The sequence below is a fragment of the Acipenser ruthenus genome, chromosome 4 (genome assembly GCF_902713425.1).
Source record: "Acipenser ruthenus chromosome 4, fAciRut3.2 maternal haplotype, whole genome shotgun sequence".
NCBI lineage: Eukaryota > Metazoa > Chordata > Actinopteri > Acipenseriformes > Acipenseridae > Acipenser > Acipenser ruthenus.
The window spans coordinates 11,833,157-11,845,403 of NC_081192.1; the positions used below are offsets into that span (position 1 = coordinate 11,833,157).

The 12,247-nt window shown below is 36.6% G+C and overlaps 1 long non-coding RNA gene across 1 annotated transcript; it reads left to right on the forward strand.

Annotated features, from left to right (window-relative positions):
- The first annotated feature begins 959 nt into the window (after window positions 1-959).
- Window positions 960-11,076, forward strand: LOC117399543 (uncharacterized). The gene is made up of 3 exons (XR_004544101.3): window positions 960-1,136; window positions 1,819-1,912; window positions 9,781-11,076. It is a non-coding gene; the product is annotated as an uncharacterized LOC117399543 (long non-coding RNA).
- The last annotated feature ends 1,171 nt before the right edge of the window (window positions 11,077-12,247 follow it).

Consider the following 12,247-nt stretch of genomic DNA (forward strand, 5'->3'; position numbering starts at 1 on the left):
CTAGCACCCGCATACCTCTAGTGGCCTGGCGGGGCCGTGCAGGAAAAACAATAACACTAATAAAAAGACGAAGCTCAAAATTCGGTACACGTGGGGATTCGGTACCAAACTTAGAAATCGGATGTTGTACCGGCTAAATCGGTACGGTTGGAGGGTATGCATTAATGGTCCCTTAAAAAAAATAAAATCAACCACTGCTTTTCCTTTCGTGGCTACGTTTAACTACATGTTCTAACCACATGTAAGGCTATTTCTACACTTAATTTCTATTATTTTGTATACTTTTAATTTAATATAGTAACCTATATGATACAAATATATTGCAGGCGCATCACACAGGGCGAGGCAATCCACTCACAGAAGCAGAAGGGCGGGCGCAAACCGGGGACCGTTCGCAGTAAAGCATAGCGCCGATACCGTTGTACAAAAGAGGCAGCTCCTTCAAAGGAGCGTATATCGGGCTCCTTGGAAAAATCGTATATCGGGCTCACGTCCCTGTGTGATTACGTCTCCTATCAGCCCTGCTGCTGCTAACACACGTGCACGCTGCAGTATATTGAAATAAGAAGCTTTTTTAAGTACAGTTTTAACATAGTTTATATATATATATATATATATATATATATATATATATATATATATATATATATGTGTGTGTGTGTGTGTGTGTGTGTGTGTGTGTGTGTGTGTGTGTGTGTGTGTGTGTGTGTGTGTGTAATATATTGTTGATTGGATACAAGCTTTATTAAGAAAAAGCATTTGAGAAAATGTCCATTCTCGCTCTTCTCACGCACATGTGGAGGCGTTGTCACAGTTGCCAAGTCTGCTTATAATAAGCGGGATTGGGCTTGTTGAGAGTCGCGGGTTGTAGTTTGCATAAACACCCATACTCTAACATTGGTTGCGCTTCTTTTGGGCTTGTTTTGAAAGGCAGTGCAGCTTTTTTTCTCGTGAGATTTAGGAACACTGTTCGTTGCGTACCTCCAGTATCCCATCAGCCTCAATACAAACATCATTAGCCTCGACGTGTTGTGTCTGATCTGAGACGAAAAGGGGAATTATGTCGGAAAAGAAGCAAACCGTGGATCTGGGATTGTTAGAAGAGGACGATGAGTTTGAGGAATTTCCAGCAGAAGGTAGATTGAAAATTGCAAACACATTATGCAGTATAACACGGGGTTGTAAAGTATTTAGTTAGCTCGCCAAAACAGGCCCAGCAGCCTGGAACCGTGACTCAGTCATTTTTAATATTTACGGTTTAATACATGTATTTGTCGAGGTTGTGGAGAACACTAGCATAGCGGTAGTTTATAAAACGGTCACATTTTTCAAAAAGTGGATGCACATTCGTGTTGACGCTTCATAATCTTAATGCTTGTAATTTAGAAGCTCCATAGTCTGCTGTAGCTCAGATACTATCTGGGGCAATGAATGAGGATACATAGGTATTAGCATTCTGTAGTTGTATATGTGACTGTTTTACAGACCGGTATTGCTAGGATGATGGTAAGAGCTTGGTTGGCAGGTGCTTCAGTATTCAACCCTTGCACCCCAATTCAAGCGCCTTGGTTTTATTGGGCAGTCCTGTTCCTAGGACCTCGTGTTGTTTTGTTCATAACCTCGGTGTCTTTCAGTGGTAGCAGGTGTTTTGATTCTCTGCATTTAAGAAACAAAATCATTTCAACATGGTGATTTCACCCGCTAATCTTTTGAGGAATGGTCACTATCCGGCCAAAAAAAACCAACATGTCAACATGTTGTAAACTCATGCCAAATTAGTGTTGGCCTTATTATCATTATACAATTGTTCTGTTTCAGATTGGACAGGGTTGGATGAAGATGAAGATGCACATGTCTGGGAAGATAACTGGGATGATGACAATGTAGAGGATGATTTTTCAAATCAGCTAAGGTAAATTCTTCAGTAACACATCAGTGTGCTTTTGTTAAGCACTTTCAACTTATTTTATAGTTATTTCAAGCAGTCATTTGTGGAATATAACTCTTCGTGGTGTTGTGATAACCAGAAGTCTTCTAATAGTGACTGTTTCATTTTTGGAGCAAAAAATCTGAACCGTAACACCGATAGCCATTGTGATAGTCTTGAGCTCAGAAAGCTGAAACTAAAGAAACTTGGTCGGTATTCACGTGGGAGCAATTCCAAACTACCCAGCCTCCGATTGATTGTGGAAATGATCAGAGCTCAGATCGAAGAGAGTTCAGACAGGATAGTGAGAAAACAGCCCAGGAAAACAAGCCTAGTTTGTTTGCCGAAACTAGTCAAACATTTACTATTCTCACAGACCTTTTAAGCAAGCCCAGCTCCCATCGAATGCCAGTTCTCCAAATAATCTGATTTAATTAAAATCTAATAATCATCATCTGAATAATACTTTTAAAAAAATCACATGCTATGGATTTCAGGTGATCTCTCTCTCTCTCTCTCTCTCTCTCTATATATATATATATATATATATATATATATATATATATATATTACATACACACACACACACACACACATTAAGAACTTTCAGTATTTCTAGGTTGATTAATAAATAAACAGTGCATCTTTAAAAAAAAAAAATTTTAACCTTATGCATTTGTGTAATGATACCCAGCGAAATACATATTTTAAAGTGCAAAAATGAGTTTGCAGTGTCGTAGACAACATGCCATGGGGCAAACACAATTTTTTTTCCCTGTTCAAATTACGCATACATTCATAACTTTATTCTCTCAGCTCAAAATCACACAATAGGGTGACATGATGACCAGACTGCTATTGAGCCTCATCACCCACAGAAAAATAATTGTACTTAAAAACAATGCTTGTGATAACTCATTCACACGTACCTTAGCTATATTGATATATCTTTAAGAAATGATATACCTTCAAAGTAAATGAATTGCAGCACCACAATATAAAGCATAGGTTGTGTAAAAACATTAAGAGTATTTGTTAAAATTTGCAGAGTATATTCCAGGTCTCTAATTGCAAACTTGATGCCCTGTTACTGCTGCTATATTTCAATGCAAAACAACATTTACAGTAAAGACATCTAAAAAATGACATGCTGTTATATTTATCTGCTTACTAAGATATTTCATATGAACCATCAAATGTCAAGGCACACACTGCGCGATTGCCCATGGGGCCACAGTAATCGTTGCACCCTCAGATAGTTAATCATTTGCACGGTGGAAAGTGAAATGATCCGCGCCCTGGTTTGATTCCCCAAACAAGCTGAGGCTGCCTATTTTTCCCGGGCTCCGGTCGGATCGTTCTAAACGAGTTGAAGTCGATAGGAAGTGTTCACATGGCGTTTCAGTCAGTTGAAACCGCTCCCGGGGCACAGATCGTGTGCTCCAATTGGTTTGATGACATAAACATTTAGAGCATTCCCTCACTATAGCTTATTCTCATTGGTAAATACTAGGTTTACATTCACAGATGCATTTGATAGGATTATTTAATCTCATCTGGTTCAAACTAATTCGCGCCTCATATTTAAAACACTTACTAAGAAACTGAAACATAATAAAAGTTCAGTCAGTACTTGCCATCAATAGGTTTCTTGGCATACAGAAAGCTTAAAGTTAAGAGTTTAATTTGTATTATTGTTATTATTTTTCTGTTTGACGTGACATGGAAACCACAGTTGATACCAAAGTAAATAAAATTTAAAACACACAAGCTCTCCAAGTAGTTTCTTTAGGAATTGCAAAACTAGTTGCATACCCATGTGTTCTAGGTGGTCTAAAACCACAACCACCCTTCATTGAACAGCCAAGTTATTCCCTAAATAACAGTGTTTGATTTTTCTGAAGAAAACAGTGTCTCCTCACAATCGGTGGTTAATGCAAAAACGTTAGTGGGTGGGCCATGACAAAGTATTCTAAGGTAATGGTAAACTATCATGAATTTAAAGTTCCCTTGTAAATAGTAGTTGTGATCATAAATTATTTTAATGTACCAGGAACACATTGAAAATGGGCTCTGTGGTACAGTAACTGTTAGGTTTAAGCAATTATCCAAGGGATTGTGGCGTATACGCAATTATGTTTAAATACTGGGTAGCTGATGTGCCAACTAAATCCCTATGTTGTAAACCTTTGCTGCCTTTTTGTTATGAGAATAAGTGGGAAAGCACAGGAGCTGTAATCTTTCTGTATATAGGGATCATTCTTTTATTCTTAGGCCTAATTCAAATAGATTTTACTCATGAGAGCGCCTACTGAGATGCAACATAAACAAGAAATACATTAATCATAAAGGGTGCTCAAGAACAACCTTAACGGTTTAGCTAATGTTGAACTAGCTCGGTTGCCTTACTCTGCAATGTAGCCGTTCACACTTTTAAATCAATTGACAGCGCTGAAGAAAAAAACATACATGCAGTGCAAGTTTGCTGCTCGGTTTTGTAAACCTGCAGCTGCATTTTCAGTGCCTGTCAGGTCTTTGAGCCAAATCAAGCAACGTGTCTCAGCATAACTGAGAAGTGTTTGAGGCCAGTCTACTGTTTGAAGACAACTGTGTAGCACAGCGTGAATACCGTGCTTACTGCGAAATTGTCAGTGAAATGAAATGCGACGTTTACCAGTTCTGGAAAAAACATGGGAACGAGATTCCCAACGCTTGCTGTAATCATTTTCTGCACAGAAAGCTCCAGAAAGGCATCAAGCATGTACAACATGTATCAGAATAATATGTAAACAAACCAAACCGTAAAATAACTGCAAACTACCATAGAAGAAGCAACAGATACTCAGACAGGCTTTATTTTAAACTTCAAACTTTATTTATTAAAGGTATGTAAAACCTACAGTTTTTGTCTGCTGTCCTGTAGAAACCCCACCATGTTATGTAAAACGAAAGTTGTTTATAGTTGTATACGCTGTGAAGCTTACTGATTTACAGGATTAAAACTTGAACCTGATGTTGTGAAAACCATAATAAATAAATAACTATTTAGATTGTTTCTTTTTTTCCTACTTATATAGACAGACTCATTTTATGTCTATATAGGGATGTGCTTTTGGTAAATTTTTATGAAAACTCTTAAACTCTTTGCAATGTCAGTGTTTAAACCGTATCTACATACACATCTACCTACATTAGTATTTTCAAAGCAAATAAACCCTAAATAAGCAAATAACATTAACATCGCAAAGACTAAACTACAAAGTAAAAATAAGAAGAAGAAGAAGAAGAAGAAGAAGAATAAAACACCTGCACAGAGTATATATTGAAATGTTTATATTTATAGTTGTAATTAAAGTTGCTTGTGTAGATATAACTTTATGCTATATATGTATTGAACACATTTTCGGATAGTATCATGTTTTTAGAATAGCATGTTTCTTAAAGGTTTATTTAACAACAACAAAACAGGAATCTATTGCTTTGCCCCAAGTTATATGGTTTAAAAAATATATATATTAAAAAGAGACTAATATCTCCCACTGTACAGCGCGAAAGCGAGTTGTGCTTACAATTAAAAAATTTTTTTTTTTTTTAAAAGTTGGAAATACTTTCTCTTCTGGAAAAGGTAATTACCAGGGATAAAACAGCACAATATTTTGGAATTTTAAAGAGCACTGTGACTGATATTAAAAAGTCTGCCTCAGAGATTTAAAAGTTTGTGGTCTTTGATAGTAGAGGTGGGATTTTTGAGATCTATTGTTGCTCGAGACTTGAGCATTACAATTTCCGAGTACTCGAATCAAACGCCACTCCTCTACATACTGTACTAGTGTACATAAACCTCCCAAACATTGCCACAAGTCCTATTTTAAAATGACAATCTAACACACATTAAGTAATTAATATAACGTTTGCCTTCTTGTGCAGTTAATTGTATATGGTCAGCTATTACTAAGTAACGTAAAGTATTCAAAATCACGTATCCACACAACTTTACATTAAATTGTAAAAAGAGATGCCTGGTCTACCTGTTTGAAGTGTGTCTCAGGGGTCCTTTACTTTAGTGCAGTAGTTCCAACATACAAATAAAAACTGTACTAAACATAAACAGCCGTTTGGTCCAAAAGCTTACAGAACAATTTCAAGTGAAAAAAGCCTTCCACCTTTGGAAAGATTGAGGAATGGGATCTATGAGTCTATGGTAATTGCAACTTTTTCTGCCCTTGAATGTTTTGTATGAACAGCTGCAGCACAATTTTCTTTAAGTTTTTCCAGCCTCGCTGTTATTGTTTTATGGGTCAGCACAGTATTGGGATAGTCTTACATTGATTTCAAAACTGCAGTATTCACGATTCACATGCACTGTCCTCATGGGGGATAACGTGATCACGCCCAACGGCCAAATCTATAGCAAATGTTATGGGTGTTTACTTTTTATTGCCGTCAGAAAACTGCATCCACAATAATTCTAAATTTTTTCATTTCAAACTGTGAAGCATTGAACTTGTTTTTTTGTGGTATGGCAATTTTGTTTGGCATAATTATTTACATACCATGGTTTTCTCGTCCAGTTCCTCAAAGTACTTCCAAATATGGCTTCCTTTGTTTAGAGATGCCATTTTAAATATAGGACAAACTCAGAAAAAAAAAAAAAAAGCTTGGCTTCTTTTGTTTAGAGATGTCATTTTTAAATATAGAACCAAAAAAACACTGGTCATTAATGTTATTTAACCCCGCCATGGAAATTATACCATACCACACCTACTACAGGCATACACACACACATAGTGCACCAATGAAGCGCCAGATCGACCGAGAATAAAATCTGCCCCAGTGTCAATCTTTCTGTTGCACCAATTAGAAAAGCTACTTGGAGGCAATTGCCAAACCCCTTCCTTTTTATAATATCCGCCCTCACTGTGGCACTAGAGCAGTCTGGTACGCGACGGACTACTGATGATAAATTACTAAAATTAATGCATAAAAAAATATGCATTTGGTGACATTTGTCACGTGACCGGTTATACGTTTAGCTTATTATTAAACGTTTTACCACTTCTTTAGAGTTTATATGTTTAAACATTTAAAATTCCCATCCCTATGTAGGTACTGTATTGTATTTAAAAAAAAAAAAAAAAAAAGTTGAATTTTCATCCCCGTGACTTCACACACCATTTCCCCCTTCCTTCGTGATTTTAAACAAATTTACCATGACTGCTCCGTGATTTTTAGTACAAATTTCTGTGACAAAATCCCAGCCTCAAACAAAAACTCTCCTCTAGCTAAAAGATCGAAGTTGGCTTGTCAGAAATATTGAGAGGAATTTACCACGGAATGGTCATTCATTAAAGAAGTCGAGTGTCTGAATCACTTACATAGGTCTGAATCACTTACATAGGTACAAAGAAACACCAGCAATATGCAAAATCAAAATAAACATGATGTTAAATCTTTTTTCAGGTGTTATTTTTATAAAGTTTTGAGGTTGAATATTTCAGTCCAGGTTTGATAGCATGAACAAGATCTAAAACACTCTATTACAAATATTTAAATCCTGAATAAATAGAATTCTAATAAAAAAAAGTGAAGTATTTTTATTGTTTTTTTTTTTGTTTGTTTGTTTGTTTGTTTCTAAATGGCGCGTGTGTACAATTTACCAAAGTTGTACCTTGAACAGCAAAAATGAGGTCATTGGTTTACCAGAGCAGAGGAACTTTTTAATTTCTAGGGACTAGCAGCAACTGGCCTTAAAAAATAATTCCATGCTACTATGTTCTCCTTTCTGAAGTTGGCATCTCTGGGAAGCCTGCACAAAATGACTAATCAGAAAAATACTTTTGACCATTGCACTGGCTTTTTCATTTCTGGTACCATAACGGTTAAAAACAATACCCTTAAAGCTACAGTTCCAGTGAAAAGAAATCCAACCCCCCATGTTTTGAAAATACTGCTTTTGGTTTTGATTTTATTAATGGTTTTATCAATTTAAAATGGTGGAAATCCACTTTTTAAGGTAAAACAACATTTTTGACTTATGTGGCCGCATTTGCTTCGCATTCTGTATACAACTTTGTTATATGCTTTATTTTTGTGTACAAAAATTGCTGCCTCTGCCTATGAAAGACTCAATTCAGAGACACTCTGAGATACAGATGTATGCAGTGTTATAAATATTGCATTCTATGGGCTTTTGATACTGACCTCTGACCCAATATCACCAAAATATGGAGATCATGTGACTGTTTAGGTTTTGAGATATTGTCTTCATATTTGGCACATGTCTGTATTCAAGTATGCTTCTGTCAATTGTAAGGCTAGTTTTCTTCTTAACAAGTCAGTCCTCTTCAGGTAACATCAATCAAGAGAGTTTTATTCAGGAACAAAGCAAATCCAAAGACAGTACAGGATGCAGTCGCAGGATAATACTGTAGGCAAAGTTACAGGTCTCAGCAGATGGAATCTTGAGCAACAAAGCTGCAGGTAAACCTACAGGTCTTGACGGGTGGTCTTCGATCCCCCAAACAATAGTTACAGACCTGAATATACTGGGCAGGTTACCTAGAGGGAATGGGAATCTCCTTCCTTCACCAATGAACAGACGGCCCCCACTTTACTGGAGGTGCGCCAACAGGCACCCTGTGACGAAGTTTGTGGATTAGAGCCAGTTTTGGCTGGGCTGATTCACACTTATGATTAAAATCGGCTTTTTAGGTAGAAACAACTCATGCATAAACAAGGGTCATCTGTCTGAGGTCACAACTGCTCTTTGAACCATAAAAAACTGTTTCTTATCATGACTTTCAGACATGGAGGCACCTCAAGCTGCGTGCAAAGTTATAGAACTACAAGGACAGGGCAGTGTTTAGGCAGTAGATTTGAGAAGCCTTTCATTAAACACATGAAAATCATACAATGTTCAGAGACATTTTCAATGATTTCTCAGTTCTTTACCATTTGAAAGGACACAAAATAATTACAATTTATATAAAACCTTACACAGTCAGTTACTATTTTGGTTGTCACTGCCACATTGATTTTACCTTGTACCTCATTTTATGTATTATATAGTAGAAATGTATCATTCTTTTGGGGAAATTTGTTTTGGTCTTTTGGCGATAAATGATATAGGTCTTCTGATTTTCTGCTTTAACCGATAAAACCCCCCCACCCCCAGATTAAAAAAAAAAAAAAAGAATTCGGTGTATAGCCAATAAACGCTGGTAAAACACTGGAAATGGTTACTCAAATTATGCTGACTTCACCCCTTTCCCAGTGCAGGTGGGCAATGTTCCTGACTTGTATCTATCATTGATTCGTTCTGAATGCTTTAAACCCGCCACAACTACTGAGTGTTGGCAAGTTCCTACATTTCTATTGGAGACTCCACTTGCGAGATTTCAAACGAGATTACAATTAGAAGACTTGGTCGTGGGATTTAAAGCTGTATTACACTATAGAATGAAATAGAGTTGCGAATGTAAAAAAAAAAAGCCTAGACACACACAAACTGCAGAAGACAGCAAAGGAAAGAAGGTACAACTTAAATGTGCAAATACTGTCGAGGTTACTGTACATATTCTGACAGAAAAAAATGCCAAAGCACTGTGGAAAGTAACCATAAAGCGAAAGCCCTGAAAAATGATTTACGTAACTCAGATAGCTAAAAATGAAATTAATAATAAACAAAAACCCAAATTTATAGACTACCACTTCTGATGACAGTATCCAGCCCAGCTGTTCTATGATTCTCTGCGTCACATTTATGGGTGTCCAATAAAATGGAACAGCATTTTGTAAAGTAGGTGTCTGTCCCTTCATGCTGGAATAACTTTGTATTTCCTTTCTTCCTGCAGAGCGGAACTAGAAAAACATGGATACAAGATGGAGACGGCATAGCTTTCAGTAGACCTTTGGGAATTAAGTTATGAATGTGCACTGGAGATTTTGTGTTGATGTGAATTGTATCCTGTTACAGAAGAGCTGACGATTACTGTAGATAAAGCAACATCCCTTTTTACAACTCTTATTATACTTAATTATTTTCTGTATAAAAAAAAGCTTAAGTGAAAGATTGCTTTTCTTTTCCCCTAGAATTGCAAAATTGAAACATTTATGTACGTACCTAATATTAAACAGCCTATCTCTGTCTTAAATTTGGTTGTTTTAATGTAGCCTGGTGTGTCCATATGATTACTAGTTTGTAATTTAAAGTAGTAGCTAGCTATATATATATATATATATATATATATATATATATATATATATATATATATATATATATATATATATATATATGACACACACACACACACACACATATTTTTTTTTTGGTGCTTTACAGGGTAAAAGTAAGCTCTGTTTGCTTGCCTTCCAGGAAAACTGTTACTGCTTCACTTCCTTGGTCATTTCACCTTAGCATTTTCTTACAGTGAATGGATGTGCATGCTGTCGAGTACGTATGGAATTATTTTGTTAGCTACAATTACTTTTTGTTTTCACTTAAACATTTACAAGATGAACAAACAACAACTTAGGAACACTTTTGATTCTTAAATTAACCCTCCAGGTTATTTGCTAGTTCTGTAATGTTGACTTTAATTAGTTTTATTGTTGCAAAAAATTGTTTGTTCGTGTAAGGACCTTCATAAGTCTGCTGTCTTTGTTACTTTCCACTGTTCATCAGGTGAATGTGTTTCAGCACTGTATAATAGGAAGGGTTACACTTTTGGCTTATGTCAGCCCTTTTTCGTTTCTGTGTAAACTTGGTTTTCGTTAAATATTAGTTTTCTTCAAACTGAGTTAATCCAAAATGTATACATTTTACCTGTATTTCCCCCAATGGAGATGTTGGGAAGGTAACATGTGCCCCACATTCTCTAATTGGAAAAAGCACAAGACAACAATGGAAGATCTGGGAACCTATGAAATTCAAGTCATCCTATTTCTACACAAAGTTCTGATACACTCAGTAACAATGGAAGATCTGGGAACCTATGAAATTCAAGTCATCCTATTTCTACACAAAGTTCTGATACACTCAGTAACAATTAATGGATGTTGTACCCCACGTTGTGAATATAAATCTTATGCAAAACTCATTGTTCCAAGGCGTTCACATTTTCAATAAACTGTATTGGGTTTATTCACCACTATTGTCCAACATCATTTCTGTATTTTCAGTGTTTGTTCCACCAAGTGAGAGTGGCAGAGATATGTGTTAAAGGTGAGAGTGCTGTGTTGTACATTGATGTTTTGTTTTTAGTTTCTTCAGATTCACATTGTAAAATACATAGAAATTACTCTGTACCGTAAAGTGGTAGAAATGTCCATTCTATGCTGAACATGATCTTGGATGTTTATATAATTTCTGTTATGTATTAACTTGCATGGTGGTAAGACAGACGCCTTTATTTGTTGCATGGTTGAAGATACAGAAATTATTTAAAAGACTATAACCAGTGAAAAGAGAGAACCAGTTTTCTGTGCTACAGAAAGTGTGCAAGTCTGGTATCAGCTTGGCCTATCTGGTATGCCAGCTGTAATTTGTAAACTGAATACAAACAGTGTTCTACTGGGACTAGACTAGAACAAGATGGATTAGTATTTTATTACACTACCACCTGCCCAATGTTATGTCATATTTTGTGCAGCACCATCTGTTTCTATACAACAGACTACAAAGATTGGGACAATAGATTCCTCTTTGCATTTCCCAGGTAGATGTGGCAATGATGAGCTAACTGCCTAGTTGTATTGAAAGTGCTTCACGTGTATATCAGAAGAGGGTGGATTCATTGATGAAATTCAAAAACAGGTCTGCTATTCAGTAACAGTGCTTTACCCTCAAGGAGAAAGGCAGGATTTGGAATGTATGGTATAAAACATTTTTTATGAGATCCAGATATATATATACTGTCCCAGCAAAATAAAATAGCTGTGGCCATTATTAGTAGCCATTTGTCTCCTGTGGTTATATTAAAAGCACATCAGCAAGGTGCATCAAGGTAGAATAATGGTCTCCTGTTAATTCCTTCAAGTACCTTCAAGACTTCTTCCCTAAGCAGTGGTTCGGGGCTTCCTGGGCAATCACAAGGCCGAAAACTATGTGGAGCTGGTTGAGACTCTGGTGAAGAACTACGGCACAATGGGCTGTAGGATGTCCCTCAAAGTCCATATCCTTGATGCTCATCTTGATAAGTTCAAGGAGAACATGGGAGCGTACTCGGAGGAGCAAGGCAAGCGTTTCCACCAGGATATACTGGACTTTGAACGCCGCTACCAAGGACAGGATAACGAGAACATGATGGGAGACTACATTTG